The following is an 11,296-nucleotide window of genomic DNA, read 5'->3' on the forward strand; positions in this document are numbered from 1 at the left end:
CTCCACTTGACAACAGTTATTGAAAAGTGGAACAAACTATACATCTGTCAGCCATGCAGTAGTTAAGACAAAAGTTAATGGGCACGGGAAATAAGAAATGATTACTATGCACATGCAGTTTTTCAAAAAAAACTGTTCCCACTAAATAAATGATTATTACTGTCTTTATCTCACATAAACCAATATTCTGATAAAATATAACCGTTCAAGTATTGACTTAAAAATAAATCAAGGAAATAAATACTGCCACTTCAGCATCAGAACTTGATTATTATCAGAATTTAAAAGTCTTCAGAATATGGCTCCTTTACTCAAAAAGTGAATGTTTATTTCTGTAATTCTTCACACAAATACTGATATGGTTTCAACAGAACTTAATCATCAGAACTTCCATCAGAAATTGTCCTCAAAATTTATGCAACTGACACTTAAACTGATTATCTAAAATAACATTGATCACCACAGTAATTTTCATCATTCATATGGAGTGTAAGTTTGTGCATTAAGCTAAATATCAGACAAAGAGTAAAGTCTGATTCACTTCAGTACATCTTAGAAATAAGGCATAACTAAGAACTTTGCTCAAAATCTATCATTAGTTTGAAGTCCACTAAAGAATGAGTTCATGAATGAATCCACCTCAACTGTTTTGTGCTCATTTTATGCATCTTTTGAAATTCCTTTTTACAGTGACTTCTCAGTGTAAGTGAATCACGACTGCTTATCAGAATTTATGCCATTATCAGAGTATTTTTCCAGTAATCAGAGAATGTAAAAAGTCACCAAGAAAATTTTATTTTGCTTTTCTAATACATATTACTTAATACCAGCAATGCACTTGGGTTTTCCCTTCCACATACATTTTTCTCTAGATCTCAAAGGAGTACCTGATATTTATTTCTTTTCTTTACTTTTTCTTTTGATTAGTGAGGCTTATCAACACTTAGTACATCCATGAGATTTACCAACATCAGAACTTAATAGATAAGAAGCATTATTCTAGTTTTTGACTTAGTAATAAGATACACAAAGTAACATATGAGAACTCCTTCAGACAACAACATACACTCCTTCTCTAAGGGGGAGTTAAAAGCTTCTATAATAGTTTGGAGGATTCCTCAACTAAGGGGGAGAAATAGCAGGGAGGAAGAAAAAGGTAAAGCATATGTACACTACACCACACAATTGTTGTTTGTAACTACGGATCCTATTGTACGGGAGAGGTGGTAAACACAAGGTGATTTCCAAGTGATCAGAAGAAGTGGTTTGGTTTATCACTATTCTTCATAAGGGAAGAAGTTGTTTTCCAAAAGGGGAATACCATTACTTCTTATCTGCGGATCCTATTGTACGGGAGAGGTGGTAGACGAAGGTGATCTCCTTTAAGCAGTTGATTCTTATAGGGGGAGAAGCAAGAGAGATATGCGCTTCTCAACGGAAAATATGGTTGTACAAAAGAAGCTGCTGATGATTACTTCAAGACTGAGAAGTATTATCTGGAAGAGATTTGAAGAACCAAGGAAATGAAGATGAAACTACTTGAAGATTAGTTCAGTGCTAGAGGAACAAGCATCTTTCATTTCAGTTACTCAAGAAATCTGGAAATGCGGTATTTGATCCAGAAAACTAGTAGCATTATTTACAAGTCCTGGTACATTACTTTTTCTAGTTGTTAGTTGAGTTATCCTCTCTATTTAATTTGTTTGTTAAGTTTAACAATCAAATAGGGGGAGATTGTTGGTGAGACTGCGTAGCTGTATGAACAGTTACGTGATAACTCAACACAATAACAACACTAGAACAGGATAGGTTAATAATACTACGTCAACACAAGAAATCAGGAAGAATGAAGATAAGGAAAATACAAAGAATCAGAAGATTAGAAGAAAGCCTGAAGTCTGTCTACGGGTCACTGAAAGAAGTTCATTAATATGATCATGCCTCAGTGAAGAACAAAGGTTAAAGACTTTCAGGGTTTCAGAAATGTTGAAGATTCAGTATACAAGTGCTACCGGAAGATTTCAGTGTATTGGCATTGATTCAAGATAGACAGTGTTCGAAGCATAGGAATATTAAGAATTAAAGACATGGTATAGACAGAGGTTAATGAAGACGTTGTCTAAAGTACCATAAAGGATTCCAGTGAAAGTACAATTATTTATTGGCAGTCAGTGTTCGAAGCAATAAAGTTGAGGCAAGCTTAACAATGTAATCAAGGCTATAATACGAAGACCTGAATCGGGGTTAGTCATCTGTGAACCAGACCAGTTGCACTAGGCATCAACAGCTCGTGAAAGGAATCTGGGTATTATTTATAGAAGGATTGTTAAGTTGAGGAACGTACTTGGATTGAACGTTTATATGTTAAAGTACGAGAAGAGGTGCGCAGGGTATACAGCTAAACAGCTCAGGGGACTGGCGAAGCTCAAAGTTTAATTGTTAAATTAAATAAATTTATTTAATGGATTTTAATATAATTTATTTAATAAACTTAAAATGATTTATCTTATAAACTTTAAATAAGTTTATTTTATAAATCTAAATTAATTTATTTATATAAGTTATATTTAAGTTTATTTTATAAATTATTTTAATTACAATTATAACTTAAAAAGAAAAGAAACAAAAAAAAGAAAAAAAATAGAAAAACAAAAAGAAAACAAAAGAAAAAGAAAACAACAAAATAAAAAGAAAAAAAAAAGGAAAATCAAAATAGAAAAGAAAAAGCAACCTGGGTGACATTGGTCGCCTCAGGAGTTAGTAGTTTAGGTTATAAAAATTAAGTTAGTTTACAAGTACAAACATGTACTTGTTGTTTTAAGTAATATGCTGTCACCATAGAGAAAACTTCCCCCTTGTCGCCACAGAGGAATGTAGTAAAATGTACTAAGGTAAGAACCTCCTGCACTCCTTGTCGCCACAGAAAGCTTAGTCGCCAGAGAAACCTCAACCACTCATTTTATTGATAAAGTCTACACTTTGCAGCAGAAGGTGGTGAGCCATTCATTCTGAATTATTTACTGTTCATCTTCTCTCCCAAAAAGAGAAGTGAAAATGGCAGCATTGATTTACATAGAAGCTCAAGCTATTTGTATATCCGTTTAACTTCTCACCGGAGTAACGTTATAATGCCCAATTTAACTCTTGTATATTCTTAGGGGGATTATAATCGTTACCCGGTAATTAAATCCTAGTACAAACAAAAGCTAGATTATTGTATAGGATTTGATTTGTAAATCTTTTTAGTAGCTAGGAACTTTATTGTTCTTAGATTGTAGTCGGTTAATTTATTTACCGGAGTGTAGCAACACCCTCGAGGATTTATATACGAATATATATTTCCCCGAATATCTTGTGTTCCTCATTTTTATTGTTCCAAACATTATTCCTCTCAAGAACACGAAATCACTAACCGAGCACTAAATATTTTATCCGCTAAAGATTCGAAAGAATTTTTAATTTAGTGATTATCGTATTCAACCCCCCCTTCTACGATAATTCGGGACCTAACAATTGGTACCAGAGCTGACTGATTGACACATAAATCAGGATCCGAAAATTAATTTATTTTATTAATTTGCATTTACATAAATTTATTTTATAAATTTAATTTAGCAAATTTATTTTATAAATTTATTTAAATAAATTTATAATTTAAACTTGAATAAGTTTATTTTATGAATTTATTTAAAATAAAGTTATTTTATAAATTTGAAATAAATAAATTTATTATTTAAATTTTAGTAAAATAAAAATTATTAATCTAATTCTTTTTCAGGATTATTTAGCTGCCAATTTAAGAAGGTTTTGCTGCCAGATTTGTTTTTCTGTGTTGGTTAGCTTCAGGGTACATGTTAATCTTTGCTTGGCAGACAAAGGATTGAAAACAGCATGTCAAAAGAAAATTAGCAGCAAGGAACGGGTTGAAGTGGACTGTGTCACTCACGCACGGAGAAACATGAACTGAACTCGCGTACAAGTCACGCGCCTACGTGGGAGCTTCCTGTTTTACACGCACCGTCATTTACACGCACAGCAGCTCTGTAATTGCTAGTCATACGAATTGGAATAGAAGTCGCCGCCGCTTCTGATTGGTTGTTAGTGACACGCGCGGAATCTACGACAGCCGTATCATTTTGTTGTCGCCACAGCTTGTTGCTACAGTCTACACAAGTTCTCTGCTGTGATATGTTTGGTCGCCAGAGGGAAGTCTGCTGCGATAATATTGCAGCGCCACAGAGCAGGTTCGCCACAGAGTAGTCAGAGCATAATTTTTTTAAGTAAAAGACGGCGCACAGTTGACTCCTAGGTACAGGAGGTCGCAATACAAATTAATCAGTCGCCAGACAGCCTCTTGTTTTGTTACCCATAATTTTCTTTATTTCTGATTTATTTATTTTTCTATAAAATTTAAATTTCTTAAATTTAAATTTTTCTTAAATAATAATTTACATTTTATTTAATTTTTAAGAAAATATGAAATTCTTGAAAATTAGATTTTATGTAAATATTTATTTTTGATTAATTTATTTTCTAAGAAAATTAAATATATTGGATATTTAAATTTTTCTTAAATATTAAATTAAGGGTACTCAAGGATTGGTAGACTCAGGATTCCTCCGGGCTTTTAAAGTGGATTTTAATCTTTTGAAGAAAATTTTTTCTCGAAGATTTTAAGACAACTTTATGATTCCAGATTATACAGTCATACAGTGGTTTGTACCAATGTTACATTTATCCGGGAAATCAATGAGATCATACAGGCAGGAATTGTGGAGGTTAGAGAGAATAGTGGGGACAAACAAACATCTCAGTTACATTTATTAAAATTGGAACCTCGGGACAGAATGTAGGGGTCACTGATAGTTAAATCAGAAGTAGCTCAGGTAGAATTACTTGAGGGACTGGAAGTCAGGGCAGTGTTTCACATGTCAGGCAAGTTTGGTCGTTTCAGATTCACAAGGAATACTTAAGCTATATCCAAGGATCAAGCCTATCTATTCAGAAGCAGAAACTTTTACAGATTCAGTTCAAGAGGTGATTATAAGACTGAGAATGTGATAGATACAAGATTTGATAGCTACAGTTATGACAAGACATATGTGTCAAGTAACTATCAGGGGTTTTGCTACAACAGAACAAGAAGCTTGACAAACAAGGATGAGTAGGGATTCAGTTGAAGAGTTGAGACAAAGGTGGAATGTTTTCTTAGGGAAGCAGCCAGTCAAAACTTATAGTGCACGGGAAAGAGTTGGGATGGATCAGATGACGAGAATCATGAATATCTTGCTTTCATAGCAATCTCTGAAGTTGGTCCAACTCACATATCTCAGGTTTCAAATTCTTGAACCACTGCAATATTGTTCTCTCAATATTCAATGCATGATAAGATCATAGTGTTTAAATGTTTAAAACTCACACAAGCATGATAGCATCACACATAGATAATGTTGAACTAGTTCATTAGATTATTTTCTGGTAGCTAGGATTGATGTTTAACTTGTGCATGTTACTTTAGATGATCTTAAATAATTGTTTGAATATTTGTTGAACATGATTAATTGCTTTAGTGAGATATATGTTTTCTAGCATATAAGACCTTTGTTTATGCTTATCTCTTGCATCCTATTACATTGTGAATTATTCATTTGATCTGAATTGTTTGTTAAGATGTATTAGTTATAATTGGATTGAGATAGCTAGATGAGATTCATCAACAGGATTGGACTAGATAGAATTAGTGATTTACTTTTTAATTCTGTTTGCTCCATATCATGCATGTCTTGCTTAATTCTTATGTGTAATGTTTCTAAATGAATGCCATGTATTCTTAATACAATGTTTTCTTATCTTAATTCCATGAATGCATCTCTTAGTACTTGCATTAATTGTAGAAAAAACATGTCTAGGATTACAATAGGGAAAAGACTGCTAGTCCTCCTTATATAAGGTTGGAACCATTTATCTCCTAGCCTAAGACAAATCTGTCAAGGGTATCAAAATGGGGAAAATGGTCAGTTAAAGATAAGAATTAGCATGATAAGGTTGCAGCTGTTGGTATCTATGTTTATAATAAAATCTCTAATCCATCTGGACTCAAACTGATAAGTTGGGTACCAAGAACTGTTAATCCATTTGTGAGTGCAGGACATAACAGGTCAATTGATTCATATGTATTCTTGGTAATTCATACTCAAAGCATATGATCAAAGAAAGAGCCTCATAATCAAATGTGATCAACAAAAGCTATTCCGTCAGTAATCTTTGGAGATGACAGCAAAGGTTTTCATTACGGGACAAACTATACAAATAAAGGGATGTCATCATGAATTGAACAATTGGTATCATTGACAACAACTAATCATTGGTGTCACTGATAACAATTGAAGCAACTTTTTGCTGGAGAATCAAAGCACAAATCCTCTTATCAGACAATTCTGCATCAAAGGACAAAAATGTCAATTCAATGAAGGATTAGTGTCTCATCTGAAGCAGGAAGATTGAGAAGCTTGCTCTGATTAAGAGTAAGTTAGGAGCTCTCACCCTTGAACATCAACTCAATGAACTCTTTTGTGAAAAGGGATTAGTGAGAGGACTGCCTCATATGGAATTCAGAAGATGGTAAATGTGAGGCATGTCAGAAAGAGAAGTCAAAGACAACATCACATCAAGTAAAGATATACCTTAGTGATGGTGGTTGACTACTCTTATGAAATAAAGTTGTTGTTCATGCATTCTCAAGACAAGACATCACAGATGGTGATTGATCATATCAGGAGATCAAACTAGAAGCAACTGTAGAGACATATTCAGAACTGGGAGCTCCGTGTCAGAATGGAGTGGTACAAAGGAAGAACTAGAACTTGATTAAAGCTAAAAGGGAAATATCAAGCTAATCAAGACTTTCTAAATACCAAAGGGCTGGAGCAGTCAATACAGTTTACAACAAGTTAGATCAAGCCTTGATCAGGATGTATACATGAAGACCACAAATGAATTAATGGCCAACAGAAGCAAACACTGGATAACCTAAAAGTGTTTTGGAGAGAATGTTCTACAATTAGGATATTTTCATGGCTACTCAGTGGAGTCTACAACCTACAGGGCATGTGTGGTTGATCTACAGAAGGTGATAGAAAGTCTAAGTGCACAGCTTAACAACTCCATGCTCCAAGCTGTTACAGGAGAAATTGATGGTATTGATGATTCATATCCAAGCAGTGGAATGGCAATGTATAATACAACTCATTATTTCAATGAAGCCAGTCAGCAAGGGTAAGGATTTTCAGGAAATCCCAGCAAAAGCTTAGGGGGAGCAAAAGAAGGATCAACTAGTTAGACACAACACCACATTGAATATTAGAGGACACTGAAGAACATATCTGTTGAGACAAAGGTTTGATGTAAATATTATTCCCAGAGTCTAGTTTTTAAGTGATCCAGATGGTGGAGTAATGATTAGCAGGGCTACTGAGTGTGAATGATTATTTCTCTAGTTTTCTATCTGAAGAAGAAACTAAGAAAGTTACAGAAGCTCTGATAAGATCCGGATTGATTAGGTGATTGTAAAGCAAGATGAACTCAATCAGTCAGCAAGTAGATTGTAGGGAAGCTGGTATCCAAACCAAATGACAACTTTGTAATTGGTACTAGGATAACCAGAAGTCAATACTGGATGACAATGGCATTATCACGAGGGACAAGGCCAAACTGGATGCTAGGTTATTATCAGGAAGCAGTATCCAACAGATAGCACCAGTGATGAGACTTGAGGATATTATAACATATCAAGCACCTGATGCACATTCTACCTGGAATTATACTCTGGTAAGTGTGTACATGTGCACTCCTGTTGGTGAGTCAAAAGAGGAAGTCAATGCACAACAGTTCATGGACTTTGCAATAGCAGATTAATTAGACTCTGTATATCTCTTCTTCACAAGCTCACTTTAGGCTGGTATGAACTAGTATACTACTCAAGAAATCATCAAGGACATGGTATGACACTCTAACTGAAGCTACAGTTTAATATGAATTAGCAGAGTCGTCATATTAATAACTCTCTTATCATTAGGCACAAACATAATGTTATATATGTGCTCTGATATAATGATAATGTTATATGTTGGTCTACTAACAAAGACTTGTGCAAGATTGTTTGCTAAGTAATTGCAGAGTAGGTTTGGAGGAGCATGTTGGAAAGGTTACAATTCTTTTTGGAATTACTTCAAGAAAGCCATTAGGATAATTCTTTTAGGAGCTCAAGCAAGCCAAAAGAATAATTCTTTTAGGAGCACAAGTAAACCAAAAGGATGATGGCAATACAAGTAAGTTAAGGATCTTTTGAAGATGCAAAATTTGGAAGATTCTGAACATGCCAAGACTACTTACCTACAAAAACCACTAAAGCTTGGTCAGTGCAACTCAGGTATAATGACAAGCTATAGAGGTATGACGAGCTCGCTCTTTACTCAAATGCTAATAGACAATATGTAATGTTCTCAAGATGCCAAAGTGCAAGGTTCCAAGTGGATCCTAGAGAATCCAATCTTATAGCTATTAACAATATTATTAGATATCTTAAGGGACTATCAACTCTTGGAGTAAAGTACCCTAAAGATATTATGCTTAACATGTTTGGCTATATAGATACAGATTATGCAGGTTGTAAGAAAGACAGGAGAAGCATCTCTGAAGCTTTCAACTTAAGAGACAGGAGAAGCATCTCAGGAAGCTGTCAACTTCGTGAAAGAAGATTGATTTCTTGTTATGATGAGAAATAACCTCAAATCCAACAACTCTGTGAACACTCTATGACAAGGCACCTTCACACCAGGTATCATTTAATTCGAGAGCATGTCTTTTAGTTAAAAAGTTACTAACAGAAACATTTATTAAATCACTTGATAAAGTTAATTTTTCAAGACTGGTTTGTAGGTGTGGGATATCATTTATTGCATATTAGTTGGAAATCCCATCTGTAAGGAATTCTTCATATAAGTTCACAAGTATTAAATCTTCAATATTTAAAGGACTTGTGAAATTATCAGTAATCTAGTACCTCATACTTAGTGCTACTATCTTGATTATCATGTTTACAATGTCGTATATATTTGTGGTAGTTAAGTATTTTAGTATTAAGTTTGAATATTATTTTAATTGATTTAAATTATGACTGTAGACAATTCCATTCCATATCAGTCTCATAATTTGAATTATATTAAAATAATATGCAGCATAGTTATTTGTATCATGTACGAATAATTGTGGTACTTTTAGTATTAGTGATATTATTTAGAATTTTTGTTCTAAGTAATCAATGCTTATGACTAAAATCACTGATATTGAAAGTTGAAGTATTTTCTAAGTTATGTGTATAAAACTCTCAATAGTTTATATGCTTAGAAAGTATTTCTAAAATTACTAATTATGCAGAGAGTGATTGCCATGTATATAAGTCATATATCCTATTGGTGATTATTCAAAGATAATTATGAAAATATTTAAGTGCTATTATCTAACTCATAGATATTTAGTATTTATTTATTTATTATTTATTTTAGGTAGTTTGGATTATGGAAATTGAAGCAATTCAATGATTTTATTTGCTCCATAATTGTTATTCCCAGTGGACTAACAATGAGATTTATAGAAGGGGGGTTGAATGTAAATCTCAAAACTTTTTCAAGTTTTGAGCAGTTTCTAAGGCTAAGTATTTTGGTGAGCAAATGTGTGTATGAATGGCTTGAAGCTGATACAGACAGATATATATAAACATATATATATTCAAACACAAATGTAAAGAACACAAAGAACTTAAAAACTTTTCTGGTGGATTTGTTGTTCCACCAGAGATGTGTTATTTAAAAAATCTGTGATTCAAAGAATTAAATCACAGCTGCTTCCTAGTACAAACTAGATGATTTTCTCTCTGGATTTTTCTAAACAGCTTTTGAAAATTCACATCTAATTACTAGCTGCTACTTGGTTTATATATCACCAAGTTTACAAGTGAAGACAAAACTGTAAAATACAATTAAAAAGGTTCTTCACATGTTTCTTCTTCATTTCTCTATCCAATGCAATTTAGGTTTAGCTGTTAATCTTTGAATACTCCCTTGTTTGCACCAGAATGGAAATGCTGCATTTCCTTGATTCCTCCTAGAGGCTGCCACATTCCAGTTTGTCTCTGTCAACCCATGTGCTTCTGTCAGCTTATGAATTGTCACTATCAACTGCTATTGAACTAGGCATCCGCTGAAGCTTTCATCCGTTGATGCCTTATTCGTTGAGGCTTTATCTGTTGAAGCTTTATCTGTTGATGCATTAGCAGTTGAAGTCTTATCCGTTGAAGCACTTATCCGTTGATGGATATTATCCGTTGAAGCTTTAGAGACATCCGTTGAAACTTTTTTTTCTTATCCGTTGAAGGTCTTCAATATCAGTTGATACTTCTTCACTTATACAAAATTACAAGGCATGAAATATTTACAATTAGCCCTCCTATTTGCATATCCACTAGTAGTCAACATGACTGATAATTTCCTACAACATCTAAAAATTACAACTTGAATCCAGAGAATGAAATGTGCTACAATACTAAACTTATTTCTAAGTAAAGCTACTCCTTCAACGGATAGCCAAGATGGTCTTATCCGTTGAGGCTACAAACACTAGATTTCTACTTAAGTGTTTTGTTCAAGTTATCATCAAACTAATACACATATTCCTAACAATCTCCCCTATTTATGTCTACTAGAACTGTAGGCATATATTCGGGTTTAGCTTGATGATAACAAAACACTTTACAAACATATTAACTGTAATAAAGCAGAAATTCAAAAGTGCTGCAAAAATGTGTATGCTGAGATGGAATTGAAGAATTACATTGTTTCCAAGGGTGCTCCTTTAGCCTGAGCAGATTAATTTCTTTTCCTTTGATCCCTTGTTTTCTTTCCTAGCCTCCTGTCATTCTCCTCTATTTGAAGTTGAAGTTGTCTGTAGAACTCAGCTTCATCTTCTTCATTGATGTCCAACTTAGATTGCATATCCTTGAGAGTTTCATTACTAGCAATCTTGAGCTGATCTTCAAGTCTGAAAAATCTTCTGACTCCTTTGTTGTCTCTGAAATCCATCAACCAATGAGGTGATTTGTGAACTGTAATTCCTCTTTCCTGAATGAGTAATGTTCTAGGCAAGGCATTGGGCTCCCACCAAGTCTTCCTTATGTTGGAAATCTTGTTGAGAATCTCAGTCTTGGCAGTCCTGGTAAAGCCAGAATCCCTTTTTATGGCTG

The sequence above is a fragment of the Apium graveolens genome, unplaced genomic scaffold (assembly GCF_009905375.1).
Source record: "Apium graveolens cultivar Ventura unplaced genomic scaffold, ASM990537v1 ctg3079, whole genome shotgun sequence".
Classification (NCBI taxonomy): domain Eukaryota; kingdom Viridiplantae; phylum Streptophyta; class Magnoliopsida; order Apiales; family Apiaceae; genus Apium; species Apium graveolens.